We start from the raw sequence: 22242 nt of genomic DNA, 5'->3' as shown, positions 1-22242 counted from the left end.
ATGAAAAGTAACAAGATTTTCTTTTCTTGCAGTCGGTCGTGATCTGCAATGCATTCTCAAGGTCTCTTAAGGGGTGTTGAAGACAAATTCAGTAACAACTTCCAAAAAAGAATTCAGGTAAATTCATGATTGCAGAAAGAAGAGTAAAGGGCAAAAAAACGGACAAAATAGACAGTGTCCTAAAATGCTAGGATGCATACAAAGAAACAATTCATCTCTTACTGCTGTATACTATTCCATGATCCTATGACAGAAAATTTGTCAGGAGTACATATAAATATCAATAATTAAAAGAGAGTGGTGTATAATACCAGTGAAGTTTCATATGCCCATGTCATTATATGGAGCACAAGTGTGCAGGAAAGGTATGCTCCTGTTAGAAGGAAGGACAGGGATGGAAAGATAAGAGAACCTTAAATGCCCAGAGAGGTGATGAATTTAGTCAAGATGAAAAAGGAAAAGTATGTAAAACTTCGGAAGGTAGGATCAAATGAAGCCCATGAGGAGTATAAAGAAGCCAGAAAAGAACTAAAGAAGGAATTAGAAAGCCAGGAGGGGCCATGAAAGGTCATTGGCAAGTAGGACTGAGGTGAATCCCAAGGCATTCCATACATACATCAAGTGCAAGAGGATAACTAGGGAGAGATTGGGACCACTCACAGATGAAGGGGGAGCATTTGCTTGGATGTGGAGAATGTGACAGAGGAAAATAATGAGTACTTTGTTTCAGTATTTACCAAGGGAAAGGACATGGAATTCCAGGAGATCAGGGCTGAATGTATAACTATGTTAGGGTGTTTAGAGGTCAAGGATGAGGAAGTGTGGGCCTCCTAATGAGTTTTAAGGTGGAGAAGTCCCCAAGGTCTGATGGGATTTTCCTCAGGCTTTTGAAGGAGGAAAAAGATGAGATTGCTGGGGTTTTGACCAGTATCTTCAAGTCCTCTCTAGGCACAGGCAAGGTCTCAGAGGAATGGCGAGTGGCTAACGTTGTACCTCTATTTAAGAAGGGAACAAGGGAAATTCCTGGGAACTATTGACTGGTGTTTCGCATCAGTTAAGAGATATTGCTGGGAAAATTCTTTTGAAATTGAAAACCCATTGCCTAATTAGAGAGAGCTAGCATGACTTTGTGTGGGGCAGGTCGAGTCTTACCAATTTGATTGAGATTTTGACAAGGTGATGAGAGAGATTGATACAGGTAGGGCAGTGGATGTTGTCTACATGGATTTTAATTTAAAGTCCTTCACGGGAGGTTAATCCAGAAGATTAAGATGCATGGAGTCTGCGGTGAATTGGCTGTTTGGATTCAGAACTGGCTTGCATGTTGAGGACAAAGGGTAGATCTTGAAGGAACTTATTTGAGCTGGAGGTCTGTAATTAGTGGAGTTCTACAAGGATCTGTGCTGGGATCTCTGCTGTTTCTCATTTATATAAATGACCTGAATGAAAATGTAGATGGGTGGGTTAGTAAGTTTTCAAACGGTACCAAGATTGGTGGCGTTGTGGGTAATTTAGAAGACTGGAAAAGAGTATGCTCCAATATAGATCAGTTGTGGATATGGGCTTAGAAATGACAGATGGAGTTTAACCCAGATAAATGTGGTGTTGCACCTTTGAAGGGCAAAAACAGGGAGACTGTACACTGTTTAAGACCAAGATCTGTAATAGTGTAGCTGAGCGGAGAGATGTTGGGATCCAAGTTCATAGCTCCTTCAAAGTGGCTACACAGGTTGATAAGGTTGTTAAGAAGGTTTATGGAATGCTTGCTTTTATTAGTCGAGGCATTGAGTTCAAAAGTCAAGAGGTGATGTTGTAACTTTATAAAACTGGTGAGGCCACATCTGGAGTATTGCATACAGTTCTGGTTGGCCAACTTATAGGAAGGATGTTGAGGGTATTGCCCGGATCCTGGTTTAGCGGACATGTGCTATCACGAGAGGCTGGATAAACTTGGGTTATTTTCTCTGAATATCAGATGCTAAGGGGAGATCTGGTAGTGGTTTATGCCATTATAAGAGAACAGGAAGTATCTGTTTCCCAGGGTTGAAACATCTAATACCAGAGGGCATAAATTGAAGGTGGGGGAGGGGGATAGGTTCAAAGGGGATGTGAGGGGTAAGTTTTTTACTCAGGGTGTGGTGGATGCCTGGATTGTGCTGCTTGGTATGGTGGTAGAGGCAAATACATTAGAGCATTTTGAAACAGGTTTAAATTGACACATGAATGTGAGGAAGATGAATGGATATGGATATACCTGGCTGTAACTCTTCCCAGCCTGTTACTTGTTAAAGCACATTCTCTCAATTCCTCCATCTCCATGGCATCTGCTCTCAGGATTAGACTTTTCATTCTAGAACAAAGGAGATGTCCTCCTTTTTCAATGAAAGAAGCTTCCCTTCCTCGACCATCAACGCTGGCCTCAACTGCATCTCTTCCACTTCACACGCGTCTGCTCTTACCCCATCCTCCCGACACCCTACCAAGGATAGGTAGGTGGTAGGTAGATAGGTAGGTATGTCCTCACCTACCACCCCACCAGCTTCCACATCCAGCACTTCTGCCATCTCCAATGGGATCCCACCACCAACCATATCTTTCCCTCACCCCCACTTTCTGTTTTCCACTGGGATCAATCCCTACATGACTCCCTTGCCCATTCAACCCTCTCCACTGATCTCCCTCCTGGCACTTATCCTTGCAAGTGGAACAAGTGCTACACTTGCCCCTACACCTCCTCCCTCACTACATTTTAGGGCCCCAAGCAGTCCTTCCAGGTGAGGCGACACTTCACCTGTGAGTCTATTGGAGTCATAAACTGTGTCCAGTATTGCCGATGTGGCCTCCGGTGCATCGGTGAGACCCAACATAGATTGGAAGACCATTTTGCCAAGCACCTATGCTCCGACTGCCAGAAGAAGCGGGATCTCATAGTAGCCACCCATTTTAATTCCTCTTCCTATTCCCATTCCTATATGTCAATCCATGGCCTCCTCTACTGTCACGATGAAGCCACACTCAGGTTGGACAAACAACACCTTATATTCCATCTGGGTAGCCTCCAACCTGATGGTATGAATATTAATTTCTTGAACTTCCATAATGGCTCTCTGGCCTTCCTTCACCATTCCCCATACCCTTTTCTCTCTCTCACCTTGCCTGCCCATCACCTCCCTCTGGTGCTCCTCCCTCCTTTCTTCTTTGACCTTCTGTCCTCTCCTATTAGATTCCCCTTTCTCCAGCCCTGTATCTCTTTCACCAGTCAACTTTCAAGCTCTTTACTTCATCCCTCCCCCTCCTGGTTTCACCTGTCACCTTGTGTTTCTCTCTCCCCTTCCCCCCATCTTTGAAATCTTGTTCTCCAATCCTGCTGAAGGATCTCAGCCTGAAACGTCAGCTGTACTTTTTTCTATGGATGCTGCCTGGCCTGCTGAGCTCCTCCAGCATTTTGTGTGCGTTGCTTGGATTTCCAGCATCTGCAGATTTTCTCTTGTTTGGGATATAAACATTATGTAGGTAGAAGGGATTAGTGTTTGGGTGCTTTCTTTTGATTTTTTGATGGTTTGGTACAACATTGTTGACTGAAGGGCCTGCTCCTGTGTTGTACTGTTCCATGTTCAATCATTCTTCTTCCACAAGGAACACATAATGAAAACAATAGGAGCATTCCATAATCTTCCCAGAAAAATGAATATAAAACATAAGTGTCCAATCACAGACACAAGAAAATCTTAAGATGCTGGAAATCCAAGACATACACACGAAATGCTGGAGGAACTCAGCAGGTCAGGCAGCATCTTTGGAAATGAATAAACAGTCACTGTTTCTGGCCAAGACCCTTCTTCAGGACTGTTGAGTCCTAATGAAGGGTATCAGCCTGAACTGTCCATTGTCTACCCATTTCCATTGAAACTGCCTGGCCTAGCATTTTGTGTGTCTGGCAAAAACACAAGTGTGTCAAGGAAAGTTTCTTTTAGAAAATATTGTATATTAAAGTCTCTACCAGGAAGTGAGAAAAGCTTGTTGTATTCTTTGGAAATGAGTCAGGGCATGTGACTAAGATACCTTTTGGGGAGCCATAGAACAGTACAACATTAACCAGGCCATTTGGCCCAGTATGTTGTGCCAATCCCAATGTCAGTTTACACTGCATGTCCTCCTCCTGTATATCATCCATATCTTTCCATTCCCTTCATGATCACGTGTCTATCTAAAACTGCTTTGTTTCACTACTACCCCTGCTAACTCATTCCAAGCTTCTAGTGCTCCTGCATAAAATAAAACTGGCCCTTTATGTCACTTTGAATTTTGTTCCTCTAACCTTGAAAGCGTGTTCTCTGGTGTTTGATGTTACTACCTGGAGAAAAACTTCTGACTGTTTCTCTCATAATTTTAAACACTTCTATCAGGTCTCCCCTTAGTCTTTGATATTATATATATATATAATGATGATATATAGTTTTATTATGTTTTGCACTGTAATGTTTTCACATAACAACAAATTTTATGACATATGCCATTTTCGACCTCTCACTGCTATGGGTGGAAGTTCCCACTTGCTTCAAAAAGGCAGCAATTATACCAGTGCCTAAAAAGAATAATGTGAGCTGCCTTAATGACTATTGCCCAGTAGCACTCACATCTACAGTGATGAAATGCTTTGAGCGGTTGGTCATGACTAGACTGAACGCCTGCCTCAGCAAGGACCTGGACCCACTGAAATTTGCCTATTGTCACAATAGGTCAATGGCAGATGCCATCTCAATGGCTCTTCACACAGCTTTAGACCACCTGGACAACACAAACACTTATGTCCGGATGCTGTTCATCGACTATAGCTCAGCGTTTAATGCCATCCATCCCACAATCCTGATTGAAAAGTTACAGAACCTGGGCCTCTGTACCTCCTTCTGTATTTGGATCCTTGACTTCCGAACTGGAAGACCACGATCTGTGCGGATTGGTGATAACAGCTCTACCTCGCTGATGATCAACACTGATGCACCTCAGCGGTGTGGGCTTAGCTCACTGCTCTACTCTCTCTATACCCATGACTGTATGGCTCAGCTCAAATACCATCCATAAATTTGCTGATGATACAACCATTGTTGGTAGAATCTCAAAAGGGAGTACAGGAGCCAACTAGTGGAGTGGTGTCACAGCAACAACATGGTATTCAATGTCAGTAAGATGAAAGAACTGATTGTGGACTTCAAGAAGGGTAAGTTGAAGGCACACATACTAATCCTCATAGAGGGATCAGAAATGGAGAGAGTGAGCGGATCTAACCTGGTCCCAACATATCGATGCTGTTATAAAGAGGGCAAGACAATGACTATACTTCATTAGGAGTTTGAAGAGATCTGGCATGTCAACAAATACACTCAAAAAACTTCTAAAGATGTATCATGGAGAGCATTCTGTCAAGCTGCATCTCTCTCTTGTGTGGGATGGATGGGCGCTACTGCACAGGACCAAAAGAAGCTGTAAAACGTTATAAATTCAATCGGCTCCATCTTGGGTACTAGCCTACAAAGTACCCAGGATACCTTTAGGGAGCGGTGTCTCAGAAAGGCAGTGTCCATTATTAAGGACCTCCAGCACCCAGGGCATGCCCTTTTCTCACTGTTACAGATGGTAGGAGGTACAGAAGCCTGAAGGCACACACTCAGTGATTCAGGAATGGCTTCTTTCCTCCTACCATCCGATTCCTAAATGGACATTGAACCCTTGAACAATACTTTTTAAATCTATATTATTTCTGTTTTTTGCATGATTTTTAATCTATTCAATATATGTATTATATATATGTAAAAACAATATACATATACTAAAATTAATTTACTTATTTGTTTATTATTATTTTTTTTCTTTTATATTGTGCATTGCCTTGAACTGCTGCTGCTAAGTTAACAAATTTCATGACACATGCCAGTGATAATAAACCTGATTCAAATGCTCTAGGCAGAAAAAACAAGTTTGTCCAAACTTACAGCTCCTACTCTCTATTCCAGGCAGCTTTAATTGTTCATTGCTCATACAACCTCAATATTATTAGTATGATATTAGTTATGGGAAGGGACATATCTGGTAAGGAATTGGTAAGGAAAATTTTGACCGTATTAAACAGGAACTTGCATAGTTGATTGGAATAGGTTATTTGCAGGTCAGGGATATCTGTCAAGTGAGAAGCTTTTAAAATGGGTTATTGAGAGTTCAAGATCTGCATGTTCCTGTTAGAGTGAAAGGCAGTGCTGGCAGGAGTACTGAACCATGAACGATGAGCCATACAGACAGTCAGAGAAAAGAAGACGCAGGACAGGTACAGGCAGCTGGAATCAAGTGAATCCCTGGAAGAGTATAGAAGTTGCTTAAGGAAATCAGAAGGATAAAACGGGGGCATGAGTTACCTTTTGGAGAAGATCAAGCAGAATCCAAAGTTATTTTATAAGTATATTAAGGAAATAAAATTAACAAGGGGAATAAAGGACCAAGTGGGCATCTTTGTGAATAGCTACAGGAGAGAGGCATGGTATTTCCCCTTGTTTATATCATGGAGAAAGATATGAAGACCTCAGACCTTGAGTTAGTTAATAAGGATGTATTGGTCATAGTGTGCATTACAATAGAGGATGTATTGGAGGTCTTAAGATGAAAGAAGGTAGATAAATCTCCAAGGTCTGATCAGGTATATCTGATAATACTGTGGGAAACTAAAGAAGAAATGGTAGGAGTCCTAGCTGATATATATATATATATATATAAAATCATTAGTGACAGGTGAACAGTTGAAAGGCTGAAAGTTGGTTAATGTTGTATTTTTATTTAAGAAGGGCTGCAAAAAAACAAGGAGCTATTGACCAGTAAGTCTAACATCTTTTGTAGGTAAGTTACTGCAAAAGAATTCTGAGAGATAAGATATATGTACATACATCTGAAAAGATGGGAGGTCATTAGGGGTAGTCAACGGGGCTGTGTATGGGAGATCATGTCAAATGAACTAGATTGAGGTTTTTTGACAAGGTGACCATGGAAGTTGTTGGGAGAAGAGCAGCAGATGTGATCTACAGTATGTAGACTTCAGTAAGATCTTTGATAAGGTTCTGCATGGTAGGCTGCTATGAAAAATTAGATCACATGCGATCCAGAGACAGGTTGGCTCATTGGATATAGAATTGACTAAACGGTAGGAGGTAGCGAATGATGATAGAAGGTTGTTAGACTGAAGGTTCATGATTAGTGGTGTTTCCCAAGACTTGGTGCTGGTCTCATTGCTGTCATAGACAGTGAAATTGGTTATCAGGATTTATCGAAGGATCATGATCAGCTGGGCAAATGGACTGAGGAATGGCAGATGCAGTTTAATCTGGGTAAGTTTGAGGTGTACTTTGGAAGATGGATATAGAGTCATAGAACATTGCAGCACAGAGGCCCTTTGGCCCATTAGTCCATGGTGAGCTATTATTCTGCCTATTCCCATCAACCTGCATCCAGCCCATAGCCTTTCATATCCCTACCATCCATGTACCTATCTAAATATCTCTTAAGTGTTGAAATCAAAACCTCATCCACGACTTCCACTAGCAGTTCATTCCACACTCTCACTACCCTCTGAGTGAAGAAGTTCCCCTCATGTCCCTTTTAAGCACTTTACCTTTCACCCTTAACCCATGACCTCTAGTTTTAATCTCAGTGGAAAAAACCTACTTGCATTTACCATATCTATACCCCTACCTATATCTATCAAATCTCCCCTCATTCTCCTACATTCTAGGGAACAAAGTCCTAACTTGTTTAACCTTTCCTTATAACCCAGGTCCTCAAATCCTGGCAACTTCCTTATAAGTTTTCTTTGCACATTTTCAATCTTATTGATATCTTTCCTGTAGCTAGGTGATCAGAACTGCACAGAATATTCTGTGTCCATCCAGATATTTACTGTATATATCTGGTCACTTAGAATACCTTCCAAAAACTTACAACTTAATGATGTCAGGGTTACTGGCCTATAATTTCCCAGCTTATTTTTTAAAGCCTTTCTGAAACAATAGAACATTAGCTATCCTTAGGCAATCATCAGGCACCTCATCTCTAGTTAACTACCTCTGCTAGAGCCCCTGCAATTTCTGCAGTAGCCTACCACAAGGTCCGAGGGAACACCTCGTCAAACCCTGGGGATTTATCCAACCTACTTTGCCTCAGGACAGCAAGCATCTTCTCCTCTGTAATCTGCATATGGTCCATGACCTCTCTATTGCTTTGCCTCACTTCTACAGAGTCTGTGTCCATCTCCCAAGTAAATACAGATGCAACAAAATCCTCTTAAGATCATCCCCATCTCTTTTGGCTCCATGCATAGATAACCACTCTGATCAATAGCCCAATGTGTTGTCCCTTGCTATTCTTTTGCTCTTAACATACAGTAGCTGTAGAAGCTTGGGCAAATGGGACTAGCTTAGATGGGAATCTTGGTTGCAGTAGACCATTTGGGCCAAAGGCCCAGTCATGCTGTATGACTTGATTACATAGGGACATAAGAGAAAAGGGCAGAGTAGGCCACTTATCCCTTCAGATCTGCCCTATTAACACCAGCCGAGGCCCAGAGTGAACACAAACATGTTCTTTAGTTTAGATTTTAAGGTATTTTTCAAATTAACTAGATGGTTCTCAGTTATTCTCATAAACAGAAGCTCTCGGCCAAAAACATTGACTCTCTACCTCTCCACAGATGCTGCCTGAAATGCTGGGTTCATTCAATATTTTGTGTGTGTTGAAAAAACTATCATTTACTTTTTGATTGTATTAGTCCTGTTGAACTAATTATTTCAGGCACACATATGCATATTAACTTTTCATTTTAGCTCAAGCAATGGAACAGAACGTGCAATAAAGATCAAACTTAATTTTAAACTCTATCCTTGAAAAGACCTGGAAAAAAATCAATATATGTATTCGTGACGAGTCCTGCTGTTACTAGTCCATAAGCAGGAGCAGATTGGTTGGTTACTGAGTAAGGGAATATCAAATAGCTCACTACAAACCACCTGAAGTGAAATTTTACCCAGCTATCATAGGCACAGAATCATGAGAATTCGAATGGTTCAGTTTATTACCAGAGAATGTATGTAGTATACAACCTGAAATAATTGTCTTCAGAGGCATCCACAAAAACCAGAAGAACCCCAATGGAATGAATAACAGAATAATCTTACAATAGCAAAGCGCTCTCCCTGCTCCCCTACACAAGCAGCAGTAAAGCAACAACACATCAACCTCCCCCTTCACCCCCAGCAAAAATGCATCAGTGCCCACCGCTCAATAAGCAATAGCAAAGCACCCAAAGATCTGCAGTCAGTAAAAACTATTGTTTACCCAACAGTTCCACATACCACAGGCTCTCTCCCTGTCTCACTAAAAAGGACGGAGAGATGTCGCCCATTTCACAGCAAAAGGGGAATCTGACAGTCGCTGTTATGATGTTACAGTCTGCCACTTTACTTCGAGATTTTCTGACTCAAGAATCGGCAGCAACCTCTCCCCACCATCGAGAGAAAGTGTGATCACCCAGCTACAGTGATCTAGCTCCACTCATCTACCGCAGCTTCTCCTGCCTTCAACAACCCCAGCCTGGAATCGGTTGCCCAGAGGGTCGCGCAGGGCTGCACCCTGGAGGCACCGTCTTCCAAGCCATGCCTGGAGAATGTCTGACAATGGTCGGCCAGCCAGCGATCTCCAGTACCGGTAACTCATCCACCGATGAGCTCGAAAAGGCAGCCACTTGGCGCCATCTTAACTCTGCCCACAGAATTGTGGGAAACATGGCTGCAAATTTTCCATATTCACTCATGATAAACACCTCCACAATCAGAAGTTAAAATTATTCTGTCTGCAAGTTTTCCCCACGTTCATAGCCAGGCTGTCATGATATAAAACATTCTAAAAGACATATGCTATTTGGCTTGTTTTGAATTAAACAGCTGTGCCTGATGCCTTCCATTATCTCAATTTTGCACATTTATTAAGAAAAATTAACACTGGATAAGTCCTTCTGATGGGAACCTTAGGGAAAATAGATGGTGGGAACTGAGCTATGAAGTCAAATGGACTTAAGGTAAATGTGTAAATGTGAGGCAAATCAGGCAGAAGGATCCCCAGGACGTGACAGGGTATTCCCTCGAAGGAGACTAGTGTTGAAATTGCAGGGGCCCTGGCAGATATATTTAACATGTCAGGATCTATGGGTGAGGTGCTGGAGGATTGGAGGTTAGCTCATGTTGTTCAGTTGTTTAAAAAAGGCTCTAAGAATAATCCAAGAAATTTTGGGCCGGTAAGTTTAACGTCGGTAGTAGGTAAATTATTGGAAGGAGTACTAAGGTAGGATCTAGAAGTATTTAGATAGACAGGGACTTATTAGGGAGAGTCAACATGGCTTTGTGCGTGGTAGGTCACATTTAACAAGTCTATTAGAGTTTTTCGAGGAGGTTACAAGGAAAGTGGATGAACGGAAGGCAGTGGATGTTGTCTACATGGACTTCAGTAGGTCCTTTGACAAGGTCCCGCATGGGAGATTAGTTAGGAAGATTCAGTCGCTAGGTATGCATGGTGAGGTAGTAAATTGGATTAGATATTTGCTCACTGGGAGAAGTCAGAGCGTGGTAGTAGAGGATTGCTTCTCTGAGTGGAGGCCTGTGACTAGTGGTGTGCCACAGGGATCAGTGCTGGGTCCATTGTTATTTGTCATCTATATCAATGATCTGGATGATAATGTGGTAAATTGGATCAGCAAATTTGCTGATGATACAAAGACTGGAGGTGTAGTGGACAGCGAGGAAGGTTTTCAAAACTTGCAGAGGGATCCGGACCAGCTGGATAAATGGGCTGAAAAATGGCAGATGGAGTTTAATACAGACAAATGTGAGGTATTGCACTTCGGAAGGAAAAACCAAGGTAGAACATACAAGGTAAATGGTAGGGCACTGAGGAGTGCAGTAGAACAGAGGGATCTGAGAATACAGATACAAAATTCCCTAAAAGTGGTGTCACAGGTAGATATGGTAGTAAAGAGAGCTTTTGGTACATTGGCCTTTATAAATCAAAGTATTGAGTATAAGAGTTGGAATGTTATGGTGAGGTTGTATAAGGCATTGGTGAGGCTGAATTTGGAGTATTGTGTGCAGTTTTGGTCACCAAATTACAGGAAGGTTGAAAGAGTGTAGAGAAGGTTTATAAGGATGTTGTTGGGACTTGAGAAACTGAGTTACAGAGAAAAGTTGAATAGGTTAGGACTTTATTCCCTGGAGCGTAGAAGAATGTGGGGAGATTTGATAGAGGTGTATAAAATTATGATTGGTATAGATAGAGTGAATGCAAGCAGGCTTTTTCCACTAAGGCTAGGGGAGAAAAAAACCAGAGGACATGGGTTAAGGGTGAAGGGGGAAAAGTTTAAAGGGAACATGGGGGGGGGGGGCTTCTTCACACAGAGTGGTGTGAGTGTGGAATGAGCTGTCAGATGAAGTTGTAAATGCAAGCTCACTTTTAACATTTAAGAAAAACTTGGACAGGTGCATGGATGAGAGGTGTATGGAGGGGTATGGAGGGATATGGGCCAGGTGCAGGTCAGTGGGACTAGACAGAAAAATGGTTTGGCACAGCTAAGAAGGGCCAAAAGGCCTGTTTCTGTGCTGTAATGTTCTATGGTTCTAACAGTTTGAAATGGAGCTGATTCATCCATTATGAACAACAATGGAACTCATTGTTAATATTACTTGTTATTGACTCATAAAGTAACTTCAAACACAGCAAATAGCAGAAATCTAATCCCATGCAAAATCAAATCATTAACTAGAAAACATTGTTTCACATCCCAAGTATTCGAAATAATTTCTTTGTTCAAAATTATAGATGTTATCACATAAACAGTGACGGAATTATAAGTGCTGTTTGGGTGGGATTTTGCAGACAATGCTCCTAATCATCAACTCTAACAACAAAGGCATTAACTGAAAATGAATGTGCCTGTAATTTAACCTTAAACCAATGTAGGGAAGCAGAAGGGATGATGGGTGATTAGAATTGCACTGGAATTACACATGGATTGCAGAACTTTTGAATAAATCTGCAGCTAAATCCAGGCTCCATCAAACAAATATTGTGAATAATGAAAGAACAGCCATGGCTCGAGATGATACTGCTGAAACTCAGTAAATAAAAGTGCTTTTAAAAATATGCTTTGCAAAAAGGCAGCATGGGAGTCTGTTAGTGTCAGTTTTTAGGAGGCAGATGAGCAAAGTCCAACAACAGTCTGGTAATCATTAAAGAGATAATTTTTTGTCAGAGCAATCAGCCAATAACAGGGAAGTAGGTTCCAGCAGACAGTGTTGGTCTTGGCTTGCGACGCATTTTTGTAAAGAGACCCAATTAGCTTCCATTTCCACACGTACAAAAGCTGGATGAAATCAGCAGGTTGGGCAGCATCGGTAGATTGCTCGTTTCAATGGATGCTGCCTTACCTGCTGAGTTCATCCAGCTTTTGTACCTGTTGATTTGACCACAGCATCTGCAGTGTACTTTGTGTTAGCTTCCATTTCCAGAACTGTTTAAGATAAACTGCTTAATAGGCTGGAAGTATTGTGGTTTAATTGTAATTAAACTCCATTTAGCATTATGGTTTAATCAATGCTAATTATTGTAGGTGACAACAATGAAATATTTAGATATAAAAAACATTTTCAACTAACTGAATAGTGGGTCCAGGCGAAGTGTGGTAGTTGCATGATGAGGAAGTTCCTGGTGACAACATCTGGCTATATTTCTTCACTATTCTTGGTTGGTGCGGCTGTAACGAAACCCAATTTCCCTTGGGATCAATAAAGTATGTCTGTCTGTCTGGATGTTTGAGGATCTCCAGCTGAAAGCTGAAATGCTGGTGTCTGAGCCTCATACTCTGTGACAAATTGGGTGGGTTAGAATTACCTGCACTCTGTGCTCCGGGAGGCAGGCACGCCCCTTAGACTACCCACATCAAATTCTGTCAGTGGTGAGGAACGGGAGCGTGTGATTGTGAATGAGGTGTGTAGAGGGATCTAGGAAGTAGGACTGAAGGAGCTTCAGGTGTTAAACTTGTCAAACGGGTTTGAGGTCATTCCTCACTGTGTGGTCATGAGCAGACTGTGTAAGAAATACGAGCAAACTAACCATAGCACTCTGGTTCAGGGTGCCCTTAAAGGGAAGGAAAAGAAACACATTTTAATTAAATAGTCAGGGGAATGGACATTGATCTTTGTTGCGGGGATCGGGAGTTCTAACAGTTCTGTTGCCTGCCTGTTGTCTGGGTTCAGGACATCCCATCTCGCCCACATCCTGAGGAATTTGAAGTGGGAGGGGAAAGATCAACCTGTTGTGATCCATGTGGTTATGAATGATACAGGATGAACACAAAAGTGGCTTTCCTGAGGGAATATGAGCAGCTAGGGACTACAGTAAGAAGCTGAAGCAAAAAGGTAATAATCTCTAGATACTACCTGAGCACCATGCTAATTAGTACAGAGTTAACAAGAATAAGAAGTAAATGCAATTTACATTCAACAATTGATGTTGGAGAACTGAGTTTAATTCATAAATCATTGGTACCAAAATTGAGGAAATAGGGAGCAGTTCCAATTGAAACTGCCTGGTGAAATGTATAACTAGGCTGCTGACCTTTAATGAAAAAGTGGAAAAAGTTTACGGGAAGAAGGGCACAGTTATTCAAATCTCTGGAATTAAAAGAAAAGAACAGAGTTTTGAAAGGGTTAGGAATCTTACTTGAGGCAACATGATTGAAAGTGTCAGGTACAATGCATGTGAGTATAATGGAGACGCAGGTGGATCAGTGCTGAAGCCACAACTTTTCATTTTATACATTAATGAACTGGCAAAGGGAAGTAATGGCATTGTAGGAAAGTTTATAAATAATACAGATAGAGTCAAGGAGGCAGTGAATCTGCAGATGGAACTGGATGAGTGGCAGGTGGAGTACAGCAGGGAGAAGGTTATGCACTTTGGTAGAAGAGGGAGAGTCAGAAGGCAGAGATATAAAGGGTTTTCTTGGAAATGCTATTTCGGTTTCCTTAAGGTTAACAGGTAGTAAGGAAAGCAAATGCAATGTTAGCATTGATTTCATTTAGGGAGTAATCAGAATCTGAATCAGGTTTGTTATCACCAGCATGTGTGGTGAAATTTGTTAACTTAGCAACAGCAGTTCAATGCAATACATAACATAGAAGTGGAAAAATAATAAATAAGCAGATCAATTACAGTATATGTATATTGAATAGATTAAAAATCATGGGAAAAAACAGACAATATATATTTAAAAAGTGAGGTAGTGTTCATGGATTCAAAGTCCATTTAGGAATTGGATGGCAGAGGGGAAGAAGCTGTTCCTGAATTGCTGAGTGTGTGCCTTCAAGCCTCTGTACCTCCTACCTGATGCTAATAGTGAGAAAAGTTCATGCCCTGGGTGCTGGATGTCTTTAATAATGGACGCTGCCTTTCTGAGATACTGCTCCTTAAAGATGTCCTGGGTATTTTGTAGGCTCTTACCCAAGATGGAGCTAACTTAATTTACAACCCTCTGCAGCTTCTTCCAGTCCTGTGCAGTAGCCCCTCCATACCAGACAGTGATGCAGCCTGTCAGAATGCTCTCCATGGTACATCTATAGAAGTTTTTGAGTGTATCTGTTGACATACCAAATCTCTTCAAACTCCTAATGAAGTATAGCCACTGTCTTGCCGTCTTGAGACCCGCATTGATACGTTGTGGTCAGGTTAGGTCCTCAGAGACTTCGACACCCAGGGAATTGAAACTGCTCACTCTGTCCACTTCTGATCCCTCTATGAGGATTCGTATGCGTTCTTCATCTTACCTTTCCTGAAGTCCACAATCAGTTCTTTCGTCTCACTGACATTGAGTGCCAGGTTGTTGCTGTGACACCACTCCACTAGTTGGCATATTTCACTCACTCCTGTACGTCCTCTCGTCACCACCTGAGATTCTACCAAAAAATGGTTGTATTGTCAGCAAATTTATAGATGGTATTTGAGCTACGCCTAGCCACACAGTCACATGTATAGAGAGAGTAGAGCAGTGGGCTAAGCACACACCCCTGAGGTGCTCTAGGGTTGACCGTCAGCGAGGAGGAGATTTTATCACCAATCCACACAGACTGTGGTCTTCTGGTTAGGAAGTGGAGGATCCAGTTGCTGAGGGAGGTACAGAGGGCCAGGTTCTGCAACTTCTCAATTAGGATTTTGGGAATGATGGTATTGAATGCTGAGCTATAGTGAATGAACAGTATCATGACATAGATGTTTGTGTTGTCCAGGTGGTCTAAGGCCATGCGAAGAGCCATTGAGATTGCGTCTGTCATTGACCTATTGTGGTGATAAGAAAACTGTAATGGGTCCAGGTCCTTGCTGAGGCGGGAGTTTAATCTAGTCATGGCCAACCTCTCAAAGCATTTCATCACTGTTGATGTGAGTACTAGACAAGAATATAAAAACAGCAATGTACAGCTGAGGCTTAATTAGGCCACTTATGGAAGGTTGAGCATTTTGGGATAAGAAAAGATTTGCTGGCCCTGGAAAGGGTCTGCAGGAGATTCACAAGAATGATCTTGGGAGTGAAAGGCTTAATGTAGTAGGAACGTTTGTTGTCTCTGTATCTGTATCCAATGGAGTTCAAAAATCTACCAAATATTGGATAGAGTGGAAGTGGAGAGGATGTTTCCACAAGCAGGGAAGTCTACAATCCAAGCTATTCGTATAGCTTCACAAAGGGCCATCCCTTTGAAATGAAACTGAGATAAGGAGGAGTTTCTTCAGCCAGATGGTGATGAATCTGTAGAATATGTTGCCATGGAGGCCTCTGCAGTACACCTTTGCGTATATTTAAGGCAAAGATTGACAGATTATTGATTGGTAAGGGAGTTGATGGATCTGGGGATAAAGGAGGAGATTGAGGTTGAGATAAAACTTCAACCAGGATTGAACGGAGGGTCAGACTCAATGGGTCAAGTAACTAATTCTGCTCCTCTGTCTTGTCATCTTATCACTACAAGATCAAAACTCAGGGGGTGTGGAAAAGATGAAATAAAAATTGAAAATATTGGAACTACTCAGCAAATCAGGCAACAGGGAGAAGAGAGAAGGGAGAAAGGGAAGGAGGAGGAAAGGGGAAATGGGAGGAGGGGGAAGGGGAGGAGGAGAAAAGGGAGGAGGGGAAAGGGGAAAAAGGAGAAGGAGGAAAGGGGAAAGGGCAAAGGGGAAAGGGAGGAAGGGGGAAAGGATGGGATGGGAGGGGGGAAGGGGTAGGGAAGGAAGGATTAAGGGGAGGGGAAGTAGAGGGAGGGGATTAAAGATTGATAACTAAATATTCCAACAGTGGGGCGGTTAGCCCTGCAAAAGGATAAAATATGTGCATCAGGTTAATAGCGTTTATAACATACAATAATGGAATATCAATATATAGAAACAGCAAGGATGGAGCTAAGGAACAATAAAATTGGAAAACACTAGTGACTGTCATTAATAACACTCTCCTTCCAGCAATAATCATTGTGCGGAACTAATATAGATCAGCAAATTAGCACAGCATGTAGAAAAGGGTAAATAAGTAATCCTGTGGTTTTAATCTAGATGTGGACTGAGTAATCCAATTATTTGGGGCATGAATGGGAGCGATTTCTAGAACACTATATTGAAGAGTTGATGAAGGAATGGACTTTGACTTTGTTGTGGAAGGAGGCATGTTAGTAATTGTAGTACGATTCCTCTGAGGTCCAGCATGTAGTATTCTTAGTACTATAGAATTTCTTATTAAGAGTGGATTGGTTAAAATTAAGTTAAAACTTTAAATTTAAAATGGCATCTGCAGAATTGGGATAGGATTGTGCAAATAATTGACTGAAATAAATTCATATAATTGAATTTAATGAGAAGAAAATATACAGGTATAAGTAACTAGATATTGTTTCATTAAATGTACAAAGAATTAACAAAATAATCCTAATTCTCAAATAGATATTCCCCCCCCCCAATTAATAATATCCACTCTGCAGCAGTTTGCTTATTTCTGATATTGTATGTCTGATGGGTAGATAGGAAAGTAGGCTATGAGAAAGTAATGTGCCTTCATAGAAACATAGACCAGTTCAGTGATAAGGCCAGAAAATACCGAAGGTTATGGGAGAAGGCAGGGGATTGAGTTTGAGAGGGAAAATAAATCAGCCATGATTGAATGGTAGCGGAGACAATAGGCCAAATGGCCTAATTCTGCTCCTATGTCTTAAGGTCTCACAAAATATAACATGTAAAAGTGTAAAATAAGACAATTTGACAAGAATATTGAATCAATGAGATATACTTTTGAAAGGATGGACAGCAAGGAAGGAGTTAGTACAAGACTGACAAACTTTACAATATATTAGAGACAGAAATAATACATTGGGCTTCAATTGGATATGATTAGCCACTAAAACAAGCATGGTGAATCTCTGGCACATGTGCCCAAGGTGGGACACACAAAAATTATGTTGGTGCTGGGAATGTATTGCTGGAGCAGAATTAGGTAATTTGCCTCATCAAGTCTCCTCCACAATTCCATCATGTGTGATTTATTACCCCTCTCAACCTGGAGTATCGTGTGTTCTTTGAATTAGTTTGATGTTTAGAAGGTAGAAAACATAACATCCTACCAACCATTGAAAACAGGCTAATGGCCTATAATTTCCTCTTTTGCCTCCCTCCCTTCCCAAAGAGAGGAATGACACTTGCAGTTTTCCTGTCCTCCTGAACCTTTCCAGAATTAGAGATTCTTGAAAGTTCAGTACAAATGCCTCCATAATATATATATAACCTCACTCATAATAAAAAGATACATAATGATTATCCGTGCTGCCAAATGAAGCAACAGTGATTTTTGCAACTTACAGCAGTGAGATGTTTTCATGAGAAATGTTTCACGCCAGCTTGGTACCAGCTAGATGGTTGCAAGAACACGTGACATTGGTTGATATATTTTGAAATCTTCACAGAACTGGTGTACACATCAATCGCAAAATGCTGGTGGAACTCAATAGGTCAGGCAGCATCTATAGGGAGAAGTGCTGTCGACGTTTCGGGCTGAGACCCTTCGTCAGGACTAACTGAAAGGAAAGATAGTAAGAGATTTGAAAGTAGGAGGGGGAGCGGAAAATGCAAAATGATAGGAGAAAAATGGAGAGGGTGGGGTGATTGGTAAAAGGGATACAGAGCTAGAGAAGGGAAAGGATCATGGGATGGGAGGCATAGGGAGAAAGAAAGGGGGAGGGGAGCACCAGAGGGAGATGGAGAACAGGCAGAGTGATGGGCAGAAAGAGAGAAAAAAAAGGAGGGGGTAAAAAGCTAAATATATCAGGGATGGGGTAAGAAGAGGAGGAGGGGCATTAAGGGAAGTTAGAGAAGTCAATGTTCATGCCATCAGGTTGGAGGCTACCCAGCCGGTATATAAGGTGTTGTTCCTCCAACCTGAGTTTGACTTCATCTTGACAGTAGAGGAAGCCATGGATAAACATATCAGAATGGGAATGGGATGTAGAATTAAAATGTGTGGCCACTGGGAGATCCTGCTTTCTCTGGTGGACAGAGCGTAGGTGTTCAGCAAAACAGTTTCCCAGTCTGCGTCGGGTCTCACCAATATATAAAAGGCCACACCGGGAGCACCGGACGCAGTATACAACACCAGCCAACTCACAGGTGAAGTGTCGCCTCACCTGGAAGGACTGTCTGGGGCCCTGAATGGTGGTGAGGGAGGAAGTGTAAGGGCCGGTGTAGCACTTGTTCCACTCACAAGGATAAGTGCCAGGAGAGAGATTGGTGGGAAGGGATGGGGGGGACAAGTGGACAAGGGAGTCGCGTAGGGAGCAATCCCTGAGGAAAGCAGAAAGAGGTGGGGAGGGAAAGAATTGGCTTGGTAGTGGGACCAGGCAGCGCCAATGCAGTCGTCGATGTAGCGAAGGAAAAGAGGGAGACGGGTACCCGTATACATTGCTACATCGATGACTGCATTGGCGCTGCCTCCTTCATGCACGCTAAGCTCGTTGACTTCATTAACTTTCCCTCCAACTTTCACCATGCCCTCAAATTTACCTGGTCCATTTCTGACACCTCCCGCCCCTTTCTTGATCATTCTGTCTCCATCTCTGGAGACGGCTTATCTACTGGTATCTACTAAAAGCCTACAGACTCTCACAGCTACCTGGACTATTCCTCTTCCCACCCTGTCACTTGCAAAAATGCTATTCACTTCTCATAATTCCTCCGTCTCCGCCTCACCTGCTCTCAGGATGAGGCTTTTCATTCCAGGACAAAGGAGATGTCTTCCTTTTTTAAACAAAGGGGCTTCCCTTCTTCCACCATCAACTCTGCTCTCAAACGCATCTCTCCCACCTCCCGCACATCTGCCCTCACCCCATCCGCCCACCACTCCACTCGGGATAGGGTTCCCCTTGTCCTCATCTAGCACCCCACCAGCCTCCGGGTCCAACGTATAATTCTCCGTAACTTCCGCCACTTCCAACGGGATCCCACTACCAAGCACATCTTTCCCTCCCCACCTCTTTCTGCTTCCCTCAGGGATTGCTCCCTACGCAACTCCCTTGTCCACTTGTTCCCCCCCCCCCCCCCATCCCTTCCCACCAATCTCCCTCCTGGCACTTATCCTTGTAAACAGTACAAGTGCTACACCTGCCCTTACACTTCCTCCCTCACCACCATTCAGGTCCCCAGACAGTCCTTCCAGGTGAGGCGACACTTCACCTGTGAGTCGGCTGGTGTGGTATACTGCATCCGGTGCTCCCTGTATGGCCTTTTATATATTGGTGAGACCCGACGCAGACTGGGAGACTGTTTTACTGAACACCTACGCTCTGTCTGCCAGAGAAAGCAGGATCCCAGTGGCCACACATTTTAATTCCACGTCCCATTCCCATTCTGATATGTCTATCCATGGCCTCTATTGTCAAGATGTATCCACACTCAGGTTGGAGGAACAACACCTTATATACTGGCTGGGTAGCCTCCAACCTGATGGCATGAACATTGACTTATCTAACTTCCGTTATCGCCCCTCCTCCCCTTCTTACCCCATCCCTGATATATTTAGTTTTTTTCCTCCCTCTTTTTTTTTCTCTCTCTGACCATCACTCTGCCTGTTCTCCATCTCCCTCTGGTGCTCCCCTCCCCCTTTCTTTCTTCCTAGGCCTCCTGTCCCATGATCCTTTCCCTTCTCTAGCTCTGTATCTCTTTTGCCAATCACCTTTCTGGCTCTCAGCTTCACCCCACCCCCTCTGTTTTTCTCCTATCATTTTGCATTTCCCCTTCTACTTTCAAATCTCTTACTATCTTTCCTTACAGTTAGTCCTGACGAAGGGTCTTGGCCCGAAACATCGACAGCACTTCTCCCTATAGATGCTGCCTAACCTGTTGCGTTCCACCAGTATTTTGTGTGTGTTGCTTGAATTTCCAGCATCTGCAGATTTCCTCGCGTGTACACATCAATATTCGCATAATAAATGGCTGAGCCAGTTAGCATTGGCTTCAATCTCCCTAAATTTTTGTTTCTGTCAAAATTACCGTGGCATGTGTGAGAATATTTTTGAGAAGATTATAGCCAATTTGGGCACACACTTGCTAAAATGTTCACCACTCCTGCACTCATATATGTTACAAATTCTGGCATTATTTCCCAATGTGAGAGAAATGAAGGAAAGCATTAGATTAGAAAATATTGCCAAAAAGATAGCAAACCCTTGTACTGGGAAAATTTATAAACCAGTATTTTGGTATTTTTTTCTTTTGCTTTAATGTTTCAAAGGTTGTCTCAGATACCGATTGAGTATAGAGTTGCAAAAGAGGTGAACTTAGATTGAAAATGCTTTTTTAAATAACTTAAGAAGAGGATCACTGAAGATAAATATAATCCAGGACTGTCCTACTGAAAATAAATATAATCCAGGACTGTCTTTCTCCTGGAACCAGATATGTTTGTAACTTACTCTATTAATTATACAAAATCAACATTTTCAAGGAGTAAATACTAAGGGGAGAAACTGATGCACCATCAATAACTCTGGGAGATGAGAGGTGAATGATAGGCTTTTATTAGCAGCAAAACAGAGCACAGCATCTCGGAGACTGAGGGAGGAGCAGTGCCTCCAATCGCCTTTATACAGGGGTCTGTGGGAGGAGCCACAGGAGCAGTCAGCAGAGGGGCGTGTCCAGACAGGTATATGTAGTTTACCACATTCAACCCCCCCCCTTTGTTTTAAAAGAGAGTCCCCAAGGGGCGAAGCTTCTTACAAGTATATTTACAGGTTAAGTCTATCAGGTGGTCAAGTCTGTCGCTGCGATCTACGTAGCACTGGCTGTGATTGCACAGGTGCCAGTGGTGATTGCACCAGAGACGGTGGTTGTGCTGGTTCCGGCCTGACTTGAGGTGCCAGCCCATTAGGCGTCAGTGATCCCTCATGCATGTGTATGGTGCCCAGTATGGGAGTGTCGTGAGGAGTCTGTGTAGGGCTTGGTGTGCGCGGTGTCTCATGGGTATGGGGTTCATAGTCACCATGGAGTGTTTGGGGTAGGGGTCTGGTGTTCCTGCGGGCACCAGGTCGCAGACGGAGACCGTGTCCTCCCGCCCATCAGGTAGGACCACGTAGGCATACTGGGGGTTCGCATGAAGTAGGTGAACCCTCTCGACCGTCGGGAAGTATTTATCGCTCCTCGCATGTTTCCGGAGCAGCACTGGCCCTGGGGACATCAGCCAAGCCGGGAGGGTGGTCCCAGTGGCAGACTTCCTGGGAAAAGAAAAGAGTTGCTCATGAGGGGAGGCATAGGTGGACGTGCATAACAGGGAGCAGATGGAGTGGAGCGCCTCAGGGAGGACCTTCTGCCAGTGAGAGACCAGCAATCCCTTTGACCTAAGGGCTAAGAGTGTGGCCTTCCACACCGTGGCATTCTCCCTCTCCACCTGTCCATTTCCCCGGGGATTATAGCTCGTCGTCCTACTAGTAGCAATGCCCCTAGCCAGCAGATACTGGCACAGCTCATCACTCATAAATGAGGACCCTCTATCACTGTGGACATAGCAGGGATATCCGAACAGAGTGAAGAGCTGGCGCAGGGCTTTTATGACGGACATTGCAGTGGTATCGGGGCAGGGGATGGCAA

The 22242-nt window shown here is 42.9% G+C and overlaps 1 protein-coding gene across 2 annotated transcripts in view; it reads left to right on the top strand.

Annotated features, from left to right (window-relative positions):
• The window catches only part of mre11a (MRE11 homolog A, double strand break repair nuclease), a 177044-nt gene that overhangs the window by 6472 nt on the left and 148330 nt on the right, over positions 1-22242 (top strand). For both annotated transcript variants that reach the window (XM_059964624.1, XM_059964626.1), the window contains exon 2: positions 33-117. The gene's annotated coding sequence lies outside the window, so the exon portion shown is untranslated. The remainder of the gene's footprint in view (positions 1-32; positions 118-22242) is intronic.

The sequence above is a fragment of the Hypanus sabinus genome, chromosome 3, assembly GCF_030144855.1.
Source record: "Hypanus sabinus isolate sHypSab1 chromosome 3, sHypSab1.hap1, whole genome shotgun sequence".
Taxonomy (NCBI): Eukaryota; Metazoa; Chordata; class Chondrichthyes; order Myliobatiformes; family Dasyatidae; genus Hypanus; species Hypanus sabinus.
This window is presented reverse-complemented; position numbering and strand designations above follow the sequence as displayed.